Source organism: Lithobates pipiens, unplaced genomic scaffold, assembly GCF_037356315.1.
Source record: "Lithobates pipiens isolate NorthernLeopardFrog02 unplaced genomic scaffold, aLitPip1_a1.2 Scaffold_27, whole genome shotgun sequence".
NCBI lineage: Eukaryota > Metazoa > Chordata > Amphibia > Anura > Ranidae > Lithobates > Lithobates pipiens.
This window is the reverse complement of record NW_027507788.1, coordinates 47,132,904-47,146,388: the sequence shown is the minus strand read 5'-3', so window position 1 is coordinate 47,146,388 and position 13,485 is coordinate 47,132,904. Positions and strand designations below refer to the sequence as shown.

At 41.9% G+C, this 13,485-nt stretch overlaps 1 protein-coding gene and 1 long non-coding RNA gene across 2 annotated transcripts in view; one reads left to right on the top strand and one right to left on the bottom strand.

Moving 5' to 3' along the window:
* POU2AF1 (POU class 2 homeobox associating factor 1) overlaps positions 1-13,485 on the bottom strand; it is a 142,638-nt gene that overhangs the window by 33,791 nt on the left and 95,362 nt on the right. The gene's annotated exons all lie outside the window — the stretch shown is intronic.
* LOC143933858 (uncharacterized) overlaps positions 3,154-13,485 on the top strand; it is a 170,830-nt gene continuing 160,498 nt past the window's right edge. Inside the window, exon 1 of the long non-coding RNA XR_013263154.1 lies at positions 3,154-3,265. This is a non-coding gene — a long non-coding RNA (uncharacterized LOC143933858). The remainder of the gene's footprint in view (positions 3,266-13,485) is intronic.

The window sequence follows — 13,485 nt, the reverse complement described above, 5'->3', positions numbered from 1 at the left end:
CCTACAGTGACAGAAGAAAGAATGTAAAATGGCCACCGGATCGGGTGTATTTATAGGTTAGGGGGAATGTCCAAGTGTCCATGAGCTGTCATGTCTCAATTGGTTGTCCTGTAACACATGATAAACGTGTCACGAAAGGTTAAAGTTCTTGTATACATTAAACACGTAAGTCCGCCGGGGCGAACGACGGAAAAAGGCGTTCGAACCCGCGGACGGCGAAAGTCGGAAATTCGCCGCGAAACGACCGCCGGGCGAACCGTTCGGCCATCACTATCCTTGATAGACACATTGCCATGGACTTAAAGTCCTACCTCATGGCAGGTGGTTCCTGTAAGTCTGCTGTGGCTTTACCAACAGTAGCAAGTGCTATGAGAGTGTGGGCGCAGAACTTGGAGTATGCGATCCAAAACCAGCCGCCAAAAAGAAAAAATCATCAAGGCTCTTGAAGAGATAAAACTCTCAGTGGACTTTGTAGGTGAGGCAGCTATAAACCTCATTTGATGATCCTCCAGAGCCATGCTCAGCTCAGTCACAGCCAAAAGAGCATTGTGGCTAAAACCCTGGGCTGCCAACCCATCCTCAATGCAGAATTGCTGTAAACTACCTTTTGATGGGAAGGCATGGAAAATCAGGTCTTCTGCCCCAAGATTGAAGGCTCAGATGCTAGAGGGGGCAACCAACCAGAGGAGCACCAAACAGGCACCAGGATTTCAGAGCCTTTCGCCCATCCAGAAGGGGTTTGAGGGGCACACAGTCAACCTTTGTAAGGTTGCAGAGAGCTAAGGCCTCAGCAGCTCCCTCAGATACCCAGAACCCCTTTTAACACCAGGCCCGCCCAGGAGTCAGTTGGAGCTAGGCTGTTCAAAGTGGCCCAGTCCTGGCAAGACCACTGCCAAAATCAGCAGATTCAGTCCACAGTGGGGCAAGGCCATTATTGGCTGTTCAAACGACAGCCTCCAGAATGTCCTCAAGAGGCTGAATCAATTTATCCAGATACCAGGATCGGGAGACTGGAGGATTTCAGTGGACTTGCAGGATGCCTACCAGCATGTCCCGATCCTTCAGTCATACCAGCAGTTCCTCAGATATGTGTCGGACAGGCATTACCAGAGCCAGCTGGAGCCTACACAGAATATGGTCTACCTAGGGGCCCAATTCAATATTCAGGTGGCTACAGTTTCTTTGCCACTCCAGAAACTCCCCAAAATCAGGGAGAAGTTCCAACAGGCATTGGCTGCACCAGTGATCTCAGCATCCCAGTGCATTAGACTTCTTGGGGTGATGGCTTAATTTATCCCAAGGATTCCCTGGGCTCACTGGAAACTCAGTTTTCCAACAAGGCTTTCTGATGCAGTGGAAGAGAGCCCAGCCACTCAGGATCACCAGCCAGATGCACCAGAGCCTCCGGTGGTAAACAAAACAAGAAACGCTAAACAGCATTGTCCATTTGGGCTGCAGCCATGGATCATTGTTACCACAGATGTCAGCACAGCAAGATGGGGCGCCACCTGTGAACAACTCAAGATCCAGGACAGAGGGAAATTTGTGCCTAGTTTCCAAAATTCTGGAACTTCGAGTAGCATTCATGGCATTGGTCACCTTCCTGCCTCACGTACAGGGTCGCCACGTCCTACTCCGCAACTGGATCTTTTTGCCTCATAAACCATCTGCAAGGTGAGCCAGTTCCTCTCACGCTACCCTCATGCATTAGCGGAGGGGACGGATGCCTTGACCCATCATTGGGTTGTGCAACTGGCCTATACCTTCTCTACAATTTTTTTAATCCTGAAATTCCTGAGGAGATTGTTGACAGAGAATTTGACAGTCATCACAGTATTACCTTACTGACTATGATTCTCTCTGGCATTGAATCTCAGCGTGTGCCCACCGATCACTCTTCCAATGACTGCTCATCTCCTGAGATAACCTACATCTGCAACCATCATGACTGACCTTAGTGGCTGGAAATTGAAAGGCAGGGGTTACAAGAGTTAGAATGTTCTCCAGAGGTTATTAGAACTTTACAGAGTTCCAGAAAGGGGTCAACCAATGCCATATACTCCAGAATATGGAATAGGTGCACAAGCTTTGCAAGTGGACGTCAGTGTGACCCAAATGTATCTAAAATCCTGTCTTTTCTGCAATCCAGATTGGATTTAGGGCTCAGCGTAAGTTTGCTTAAGGTGCAAATTTCAGCCATCTCAGCTTTTAGCCAAAAGAAATGGGCAGCAAACCTGCTGGTGGAGCACTTTATGAGAGCAATACTTAGACTATGCCCTCCTAAGAGAAATAGGTTTCCTCAATGGGACTTGGTAGAAGTCCTCAATTTTCTAGTAACCCCTCCTTGTGCTCCAACGGCAGACTGTTCACTATGAGATATCGCCTTAAAAACGGCATTCCTAATAGCCATAACTTCAGAGGGAAGGGTGTCGGAGCTCCAAGCATTGGGGGGCAGCCAAACCTTATACCATGTTCTTCCCAGTCAGGGTTGTTCTGAGACCATTGGATCACTTTGTCATCAATATTTCACCTCTCCAGTGAATGAGTGCTTCAAGCCTTCCCAGCAGAATCAGATGCTAATTTGCGTGAGTTGGACATTCAAAAGTCCTCAAAGACTATTTCCAGGCTACTTCTGGAATCAGATGTTCAGGCAGGCTTTTTATCATACCACCCGAAAATTTAAGGGGAAAGAGGCTTCAGGCCAGGAACTATCTCAGCCTGGATAGTAAAAACTATTCACCGGGCATATAGAGCAGTCGGGAAGGACCCTCCGGAGGTGGTTAGAGCTCACTCAATCAGGGCAATGTATTCTTCTAGGGCAGGAGTGTCTCTGGAGATAGTCTGCAAAGCAGCTAGCTGATCATTACATCATACATTTTTAAAACATTACAGGATGGATCCAGCAGCTCTTACTACAGTAGAGTTTGGGAGTAAAACTATCCAAGCTCCTATGTCTATTGTCAAAGACTAAGTTTGCAGCATTAAACCCTCCCTGTCAAAAGCTCATTATGTACAGTATTATATGTATGCTGCCATGTTGGCATCAGGAAAATGGAAAATTGTATCAACTACTTACCGTAATTTTCCTTTCCTGATGCTAATACATGGCAGCATATGAACCTTCCCTCTGATCTTTTTGCTTTATATGGAGAATGGGGGAGGTAGCTATAGTTATAGAGCTGAACAGGTCCTGTGGGTGGATATAGGAGCAGAGCTATATCAAAAGTATGCTGCCATGTATTGGTGTCAGGAAAGGAAAATTACGGTAAGTATTTGATACAATTTTCCATTTTTATAACTTTAAACTGGAGGTCTGTTGCGCTCTACTGTGTTTTTTTAGATTTCTTTTTTGTTTGTTTTTTTAGCTGTCTAATATCTTTACAGGTTTATTAAGGCTAATATCAGCAGAGCATGTTTTATTTAAAAATAAATAGTACAATAAATATATAATTTATTGTAGAATAAAACAAGCAGTGTCGCTCCAAGCCTTATGGGTATGTTCCTCTGGTCTTAAATCTTCCAGGTGTTGGGCCCAGGGAGCACATCCCACTTGATATCCCACAGGTAACACAAAAAATGCCAGCAAAACATTAATTTTATAGTGGTACACTTGTAGAAATGTAGAAATTTTGGGACTATGGGGTCAATTCATCAAAGTAAAATATTCAATGTGAGATAAATACCCCACCTTTATTAAAATGGTGAGATAAATACAGCAAAAAATGAGATAAATCATTAAAGTCAATTCACTAAAAAACACACGCACTCGTTATTTATCACCTCAATTTTTTTTTTTTTTTTTATAATATACAAAATAACAGAGGAACTCTGCACTGGCCAGGAAATGAAAAGTATACAATGTATCTGTGTGAAAATGTTCTCCTCTGAGCTCAGGAATGAAAATACATTGTTACATTTCATCAGGAAGACTGTATTGTGAATGAATCACCCTAGAATGTTTTCATAATTTCACAATATTGTTGTGTGCCCTCTGGTGCAGCGTTAGCCTGCAAAAGAAAAAAATTGGAAAATCTGCAAAAATAACGCAACATTTTAATATTTAACACATTTGGTAAATAACGCATGTCTTTTTAGTGAATTGACTACTTATGAGATAAATACCACATGCGTTATTTTAACTCATCAATTCATGCGGCATTTATCTCTTAGTGAATCGACCCCAAGGTGCTTTTGAGCCCCCCCCCGCCCTAAAGCAACCCCCATGTTGAGGGCACCTGGTATGGTTCAGATGGGGGGGGACACTCGCTCGTCCCCTCCCTTTCCTGACCTGTCGGGCTGCATGCTCGGATAAGGGTTTGGTATGGATTTGGGGGGACCCCGTGCCATTTTTAATTTTTTTTTTTATTGGCATGGGGTTTCCCTTAAAATTCATACTAGACCCAAGGGACCTGGTATGCAATGGGGGGGACCACATGCTAGTTTTTTTTTTTAAGACAAAAAAAAAATATTTTCTTTACATTTAGTATGATATGATGAGTCTTCCATTGTTAAGGACATGGCGGTCAGCTTCCCGGCCCACTCCTTAGTGACAAGCTGCATGTGATAATGTCAGCAAAACCCTGGTGATAAATATTACATGTTTTTTTTACCCTCTGTTCCATTTGTGAATTGGACTTAAGAGCTAATCACATGTTTTTTTGGCGATTATTTACCAGCACATTTTTAATTTGATGGTAAATACCGCATACTCGTTGTTTTTTTTTTTTTTTTTTTTTACTTTTTTTTTTTTTGTGAATTTGACTTTTTTACCCCGTGCAATAAATGATGCAAATGAGTCACGTGACCGTGTTATCGCATTGCGATAAATGTTATTGAATTGACCCGATTTTTTTTTTTTTTATTATTTTTTTTGCCTGTTGTTTTCTAAAAAATACGTGCAGTTGTCTTTGTATAGATTTTTTGCTTCTAGACGCCACGTTCTTTAAACCTATTTTTCTGGCGTCTGCAATGTGTAATTTTGATAGCATTATACTTGTGAATGAGTCATACAATAATCAAAACTGTTTAGTGAAACATATCAATTACAATATATTTGTGGGCAAATACAAGATAGCCTTAAATTCTGTTAATGACAATCATAACTACTTCTTTTTCATGTTTTTTTTTTCTCCTACTGTACTTTGGTTGAACTTTCAGTTATTGAATAAATGTATGAGTGATTAAAACTGTAGGTTTTGTCACGCAACGTGTCTGTTCTATTCATTGATATGATTAAGTAGTATGCACCTTATTAGTTCTGCATTGAACAGTTTTTTGTAAAATCACAAAAGCTTACCTTTTGTGTTATATTATAACTGATGGGCAAGGTAACACATTTACTACTAATTGTGTATTGACCATAAAGCTGAATACACAGTTGGTAAGAAATGTGTTAACAATATTTTGAGCCAAGGCTGCATGTAGCCAGAACCATTCAGAACCATCTGGGTCTACAATGTCCTGATTGCTGCACTATACTATATACACTATGTCCTATATGGTAAATTCCTGACCCCTGCTCTCTATACACTCTCTATAGATTTCTGTCCACTGTCACACAACATGTCTGTTCTATTCATTAACCTCCCTGGCGGTATGATTAGTTCTGATTTTAGGTGCTGAAAGCGGTACAATTATTTTGCAAGGAAGTTTGGCGTTTTATATTGTAGGCCTGCAATTCTTAGGAATAACTCTCTTAAATCTGTTCAAACCAGAGTCTAGTAGACATCTCGGGTATGATACAGTTTATAATATAATAAATAATGATAATAAATAATAATAAAAATTATTCAATAATGTAATCAAATCCAAAAACACTGAAATTTGCTAATTTGTAGAATTGTCGCTGTCATTAGATTTAGTGTTTGATGACGAATTTCCCCACAAATCGCTATCGCTCAATTCTGCAAGTGATTATAATTTATTATCGCTGTTTTCTAGTTGGTCTAAAATCACTTTTGACATAAAGGGACACTTTCTGGTTGCTATGGACAATCTCCAAATTCTAGGCAGAAAAAAACAGTATTTATAATATAAAAGTGCATGCAGGGCACTGGACAGACCACTAGGGACAAAGGGGGTGTGTAATTTTTTTTATACAGTACTGTAACCTGTAAGATTACAGTACTGTGTGTGTTTTGTGTGTTTTTACTTTTTTGAATTTGACGCTGATCTCCGCTCCCGTGCGTCGTAACGTCGCAGGGAACGGAGCTCGGCAGCACTCGGGCACTGTGTGAATGGAGCGGAGGACAGCTCGATCACACAGCGCGGAGGACATCGCTGGATCCAGCGGACAAGGTAAGTAACTTCTCCCTGTGTCCTCCCTGTATCCAGCGATGCGATCCCGAGTCTGGCTCGGGGTTACCGCTTATGGTACTGAAATCCCAGCCCGAGCCAGACTCGGGATCACCGCCAGGGAAGTTAAAGAGGAAGTAAACCCTTATGGGTTTTACTTCCTCTTTTGCTCCATGCAAACCCTGCAAATTAAAAGCATAATGGGCTAGTATGCATTGCATACTAGCCCATGATGTGACACTTAACTGAAAATGAAGCCCGCGCTGTTCTCCATGCAGGCCCTGTCCATTTTCGCCCTCTTCCTTTCAGGGCCACGGACTGCGGCTCTGTGATTGGCTGGAGCTGCATGATGTCACTCCCATGCATGCACATGGGAGCCGTCAGTCACAGCACACGCTGGGGAAGAAACGGCATGGAGGTCAGTGATGACATTGGTGCACTACAAGTGAAATATCACCTAAACTGTGCATGTTTAGGAGATATTGCCACTACCTATAGGTAAGCCTTATTCTAGGCTTACTTAGCCCTTGTACACATGGTCGGACATTCTGACAACCAAATCCGTTGGATTTTGTCAGACGGATTTTGTCCGAAACTGTTGCATACACACGGTCGGACAAAGTTGTCGGAAAATCCGATTGTACATAACGTGATGACGTTATTTCATTACGACGGGACTACGTTCAGGCTAGTAGCCAATAGCTTTGGTCTAGGAATTTGATCTGAGCATGCGTGACACTTTGTCTGTCGGAGTAGGCTACACATGATCGGAGTATATCTGATCGGAGCATGTTGTCGGAAAATATTTCCAGCAAGTTAGAAAATTTGGTCCGACGAATATTCCGACGGAAACAGTCCGATGCATACCACACACAGTCGGACTATCCGACAAAACAGTCCGATAGGACACATTCCGACGGAATCTCCGACCGTGTGTACAAGGGCTAATAGGTAGAAGTCACACAAAAGCGTTTACAACCACTATACCACTATAGTTAACCAGGTTAAGTTTGCAGCTTAAGAGTTGTGCGTTGAATTGTTATTAAAAAATCACGAAAGCTTACATTAGAGTGGGCAAGTTGACACATCTCTTACTAATTATGTATTCAGCACATTTAGAGCCAAGGATGCATGTATATTATATTCCTGGCTCCTGCACTTTATACACTATGCTTTATATTACATATCCTTGACCATAGCATTTTTTTCAGCAGCTGCTGGATGCTATGCCATTTTTATATCTCTAACAACTGGTGGGCTCAGGCAAAGTATTAGATCTTTGACTATATTCTGTGTGCAAAAACATACCATATACAATGGATTCATTTTATCCTGAGGTTTAAGTGTGAGTAGAATTGTAATTGTGGAATAGTAATTAAAGCCTAAAGGGGAATGCCAGGTATCCGCTCAAACTTCTGGTCAGATCACTGCGGTTATCCACCAGAAGTTCTCCTACCACACCTGCCCACAACCTTCTGGGACATATCAAAGGTCCCAGAGGGCTGGGGATCATTTAAAAAGAGAAGTGCATCTTGTGCCACAAGGAATCACAACAGGCTTCCCACAGTAAACATGCTGGCGCCAGGGACCCAATGACAGGTGAAGAACCGGCCTGGGTGAGGAAGGCGTGCGACTGCTGGACAGTTTAGTGTCCTTTTGTTAAAAGTCAGCAGCTACAGAATTTGAAGATGCTGACATTTTTTCAAATATGGTGGAGAAATGCTTTAAGGAGCATTTTGTGAGTATAAGGACTAAAGCTAGCCATACATGAATCAAATTTCAGGTAATTGTTGCTGAGTCCATTAAAATTTGCTCTATGGGTGGCCCTGTCCATTAAAGTGCTTCCTCTTTTAAAAGAGAAGTATGGGGTTAAGTTTGTCTTTCTGAATCATACTTACCTAGGTGGATGCAGCATTGTGGTCCGATGATGCAACTATCTCTACTGAGAACCGAGTGAACAAACACCACCAATTGCTCGGTTCTCAGCGCTTTGTGAGCAGAGAGCTGGTTACTGTCAGTCAGCAGCTCTCTGCTCTTGCCCCTCCTCGCTCACTGGAGTGCTGGGCCTGTGGAGGGGGCAGGAACTGCAAGCTCAGGCTCTCAGGCGCTCGGTGAGAGGCTGAGCCAGGTGCCGATCCAGGCATGTGGGCGGATCCAGATTCCATTGTTGCGATCTTGCCCAAACTTGAACTGGCTTTGTGACATCAGTTGACAGTGGGCTTCAGGTGAAAAATGGTCTGTCTTCTGAAAACGGCTCATAAGAGTGGAGAACGAATAGCACTCTTGTGATTCACAGAAGAAGTACAGACAAACAAGATTTGGCTGTACGTCTCCTTTAATCGCGATCTGGCTACAGCCACCATTATCTTTCCCCAATACACCTTGAGTAACCTAACCACTAAACAGTACATATATTACATCAATGAAAAGTGTTAAGGTAATGTACCAAAGGAAAGTCAACTGTCTTTTTGGTGATGCTTGCTATCTACAGACATTGCTCTACATGGCAGCTCCTCCAATTTAGGCCTATTTGAAGTATAACATCATGCTAACTGATCCATTTTATAAAGGTGGACTGAGAAGATGAATGCATAGAACTCGCAATGACCATATTTAGATCCACCACCGAAAGAGCTGCAACAGACAACATCATTTAGCAGCTGCAGTTATGGTACAGTGAAGTTGCTATTGTGGTCGAGTTTAAAAATACATTCTATACACACTCAAAGAGAAGCAGCAACCTTTAAAATAGTCTTTAGTATTTTAATCTTTTTAAGGAATTATGGAATAAAATTGAACAGGAATAAGGAAGGAAAAATCGAACTAAAAATCAAATTATCGATACATACATTTATCCTGCTTTGAAAATGGCCTTGAAAGATAGCACATTCAGGCTTGGACTTTGTTGCCACTGTTTAAAGGGTTTGTTACCCCGACGTTTCATATTCCTCATATGAAAAAGTATCCTGTTCTCTTTGTATTGCTTCCTTTGTGTGAAATTCCCGGTTTCGCTACCCGTCCCTCTGCTTTCCTATTGAAAGCTGACCATACTATGCAGGAGAGCACACTGTGGTCAGTTCTCTAGCTATGTTGGGAACTCAGTGTGCTCTCTTCCAATGAGCAGACTTGTCTTGACACCACCACCCAGCACAACCTGTCACTGGGAAGCTCCATGTGCTGCTGATTCTTCTTCCCCATCCCCAGCTCTTATGCAGCTGAGAACAGAGGGAATGTGATCACTTATAAAAAAGGGAAAAAAGGTATTTATGATTTTTTTAAATATCTATTCAAAAATGTTTTGCCTATCGTTTCTATTTTAAACTGAATGGCCTGTTGTACAAGGTGATCGTTTACAATTACTTTAAGACCTCATTCACACAGGTGCTGAATAGACTGTCTTTTGAGAGTCTCTAGGATGCAGGTGCTGTGTGCGGGCAGCCCATTCAAGTCTATTGGAAACAGCCGCTACATGGACACAGCCATTTGTTCTAATGTGACAAGCATGCACGTGCAGACAATTGGCCCCAAATACACACTGTTTGTGTTCGGGACACTCACCAGCACGCCTATCACATTAGGAGTGGCTGTGTCTGTGCAGCCATTGTATCTAAATAGACTTGAATGGGCTGCAGTCAATACTAAAGGCAAATCCACTTTGCACTACAAGAATTTTTGCTTGTACATGATTGGACTCTAGAAATGAGCAGAGCTTCCCCTTATTTCGATCTTCCCCTCAGATCTACAGCGACTGCACTTCTAAGTGCACTTGTAGTGCAAAGTGGATTTGCCTCTAGTGAATCAACTCCCTGGAGTCTAGAAACACTGAAGAAAAAAATATCCCATTCATGGTATACAAGCATCGGTGTCCATGTGAATGAGATCAAAGGGGTAACAGACAAATGTCTACATTACTATTCAAGAAATGATTCAGTACACATTGTAGAGATTTAACAGTATAAGTAATCGGCTGACTGATTAGACAGGGAGTAACTGTAACTTGCTGTTTATCAAACTGGTTCAAAGTTAAAAGAGCATGACCAAAGCTTGTTTGATCATACTTGTCATGTGGGTCACAGAAGTGCATTTACTTGTGACTCCTGTGGCTCAGCCAAAAGTGAGCTAAAGCCTGCTGTGGGCTGAAGTCACAGAGCTACGCCAGACTCTGAGAGGACTCCGGCAGCTGGCTCAGCCTCTCAGTGCACCGCTGAGATCCTGTGCCAGCTGCTTCTGCCATCTCTACAGCCTGGCACTCTAGTGAGCATTGGAGGGGCAGAGTACAGTGATTCTAAAATACATGTTAATGTTTTAAATAATAAATGTATTATACTTACCTGCTCTGTGCAATGGTTTTGCACAGAGCAGCCCCAAGCTCACCTTTGGAGGTGCTCTTTTGGGCACTCCTGGTTCCCCCCCCCCCCCTTCTGAATGACATGCAGCTTGCTATTGGGGCATTCGTGTAGACTTGCTTCCATTAACACCCAGTGAGGCCCTGCCTCCCCTCTCTCCTCACTGATGTGATTGACAGTCGCAGAGGCCAATGACTACCGCTGCTGCTTCGATTTCCAGTGAGGAGAGAGCAAGCAGAGAGAGCTGCTGCTGTTGGGCACAACGCTGGATCGAGTTTGGGCTCAGGTAAGTATAAGCCCTTGTACACACGGTCGGAGAATCCGTCGGAATGTGTCCTATCGGACCGTGTCGTCGGATAATCCGACTGTGTGTGGTATGCATCAGACTGATTCTGTCAGAATATCCGTCGGACCCAATTTTCCAACATGTTGGAAATATTTCCCGACCAACTGGTTCGATCGGACATACTCCGATCATGTGTAGAGAATTTTGATCGGACCAAGGGCCACCCACGCATGCTCAGATCAAATTCCTACATAAAAGCTATTGGCTACTAGCCTGAACATAGTCCCATCGTAATGAAATTACGTCATCACGTTCTGAATGATCGGATTTTTCGACAACTTAGTCCGACCGTGTGTATGCAACAGTTTCGGACAAGATCCGCTATATATATATATAATTTTTTTTTTTTTTTTTTTTTCTGATAAACATGTAATGCACTATAGCTCTGTTTCACTAAAATCTCAGATTAGGCCTTCTGATAAGGAATGTTTTACTGCTGTGATGACTCATTGAGTTCTCTAAGTGACTGACTTCTATTACCATAGCTGGGAGTGATACAATGCTTCACGTGCAACAAAGAGACTAGAGCTCCCCCTGCTGACTGGATAGAAGACTAAATATTAATAATAGGCAAAATATTATATGTATTACTTTTTTTTTTTAGCCCTGACATTAACAAATAAATAAAAATATACAAAGCCTCTAAAAATGTCCTTTAAGTAAACACAAGTTAGAAAAATATTCAACGAAAAAAGTTTCAACAAAAATGTGCAAATTAATCCAGCACTGACGTTCTATCAGGTTGAGCAGATTTACAATTTGTTTAAAACATTTGTATTTCCTCTTAAATAGTTATGGTACTAGGACTAGATAGGAAAGGTATTATTTTTATAAAGTTAATTTTATAATATAAAATACAAAAAAAAAATGTATAAATTAATTATATTCCCACTGGACATTGCAATCTGCCAATTGAAAGAGTAGTGGATAAATATGTACTGTTCGCTTGAACAGTCCTTGAAATATTTCAATGCTTGCTCAGTCTTAAAGAATGTGAATATATAATAAAAATGGCCAATTCATAAGAAGCCAAGCAAACAAGCACAAAAAAGAGATAGAGATTTATGCATTCCATAGACATTTCCCTAAAAACATATTTTATTGTTCTAATGTACAAATAGTATATACTATCTATACAATGTCTTTTCCATTTATATTAATATTCATTACAGTATTTTTTATAGTGTTTTCTGATTATTTCAAATGCCTGATAAACAAACCGTCAACCTAACTCATAGCTCCCAACTGTCCCTGATTTCGAGGGACTGTCCCTGATTTGGAACAAAGTCCCTCTGTCTCTCTTTCCCCCTCATTTGTCCCTCATTTTGGTCTGATCTATATAGTTGTATAGAAAATGCACTTTTTTTTATCTTTCAAAAAGTGTTTCTTAACACTAAACCTTTTATCAAGTTTCTAAATTGCTGTATCTGTAAATTTCAAAGGCCAATATAAAGGAATATTAGTAGTAAAATAAAATAAAACTTGTGGGTTTAACATTTTTTGTATAATTCTCCTTTAAGTGAGCGTGACAGGGGGTGTGTCCTATGCTTACATACTTTTGCTAATAGGTGTCCCTCGTTCTCGTCTTGAAAAATTGGGCGGTATGACAAATGACTGTGCTAAACAACTCCATATTCTCATTTACCTTGTTGTTTCTAAAATAAAGATTTTCCAACCTATGCTTGTTCTAATACCGTACAATACTATAGAACTCAGGCTTTGCTCAACTATTCCAGTGAAAAAATCTGTTAATGAAATGGAGCAACCAGTAGATCGTAGTCAGGTGACTGGTAGATCACGGTCTGGGCTTGAAGACCCGCCATCCCAGAGCATCAAACAGAGTGCAATGCAGAGGGACTACTTAAAAAGTTGGAGCTGTAGTAAGGTGCAAGACCTGCATAAGCAGATGCCACTGTAGTGCTGGCTCCTGTCCCATGTGGAGTGATGTCAACTGCACTCCATCTCTTATCCCGGCTAGGCATCTCAAGAGTGGCATCAGCAGCAGGAAAGAAGAGATCTTCAGGTGAGTGTGAAGCAATACACTGGGCATAATAGAATAGGGCTGCTTTCACACTGATGGGCTGTGGTTTACCCACACCATGGGTGCAGCGCTGTGTACCTGCAGCTTTCCTGTGGGTTTGCTGCACTTAGCCATAGACCTCTATTATATCCTGCCAGTTTGGTGCACTTTCTGAAAGCACACCACACCTACAGGATATAATAGAAGTCCATGTAAAGCAAGGCTAACCTAGAAAAGCTGTAGATGCACAGCAGTGCAGGTTAGCCACATCACATCAGTGTGAATGCAGCCTTAAAGGGGGCTCAGAACAGTAAGGGTTCATTTACATTTGCAGTTTGGTTAAGACAGTGGCAAAGGGTGTACACCCAAGTGAATGAGGCCACTCTGCAAATGCCCTTATGCAGTACAGCAAAAGCAACAGGGGGCTTAATATCTGCTGTGGCATGTGTACACCTTTGGCTGCTGCCTCAGCAACTAAA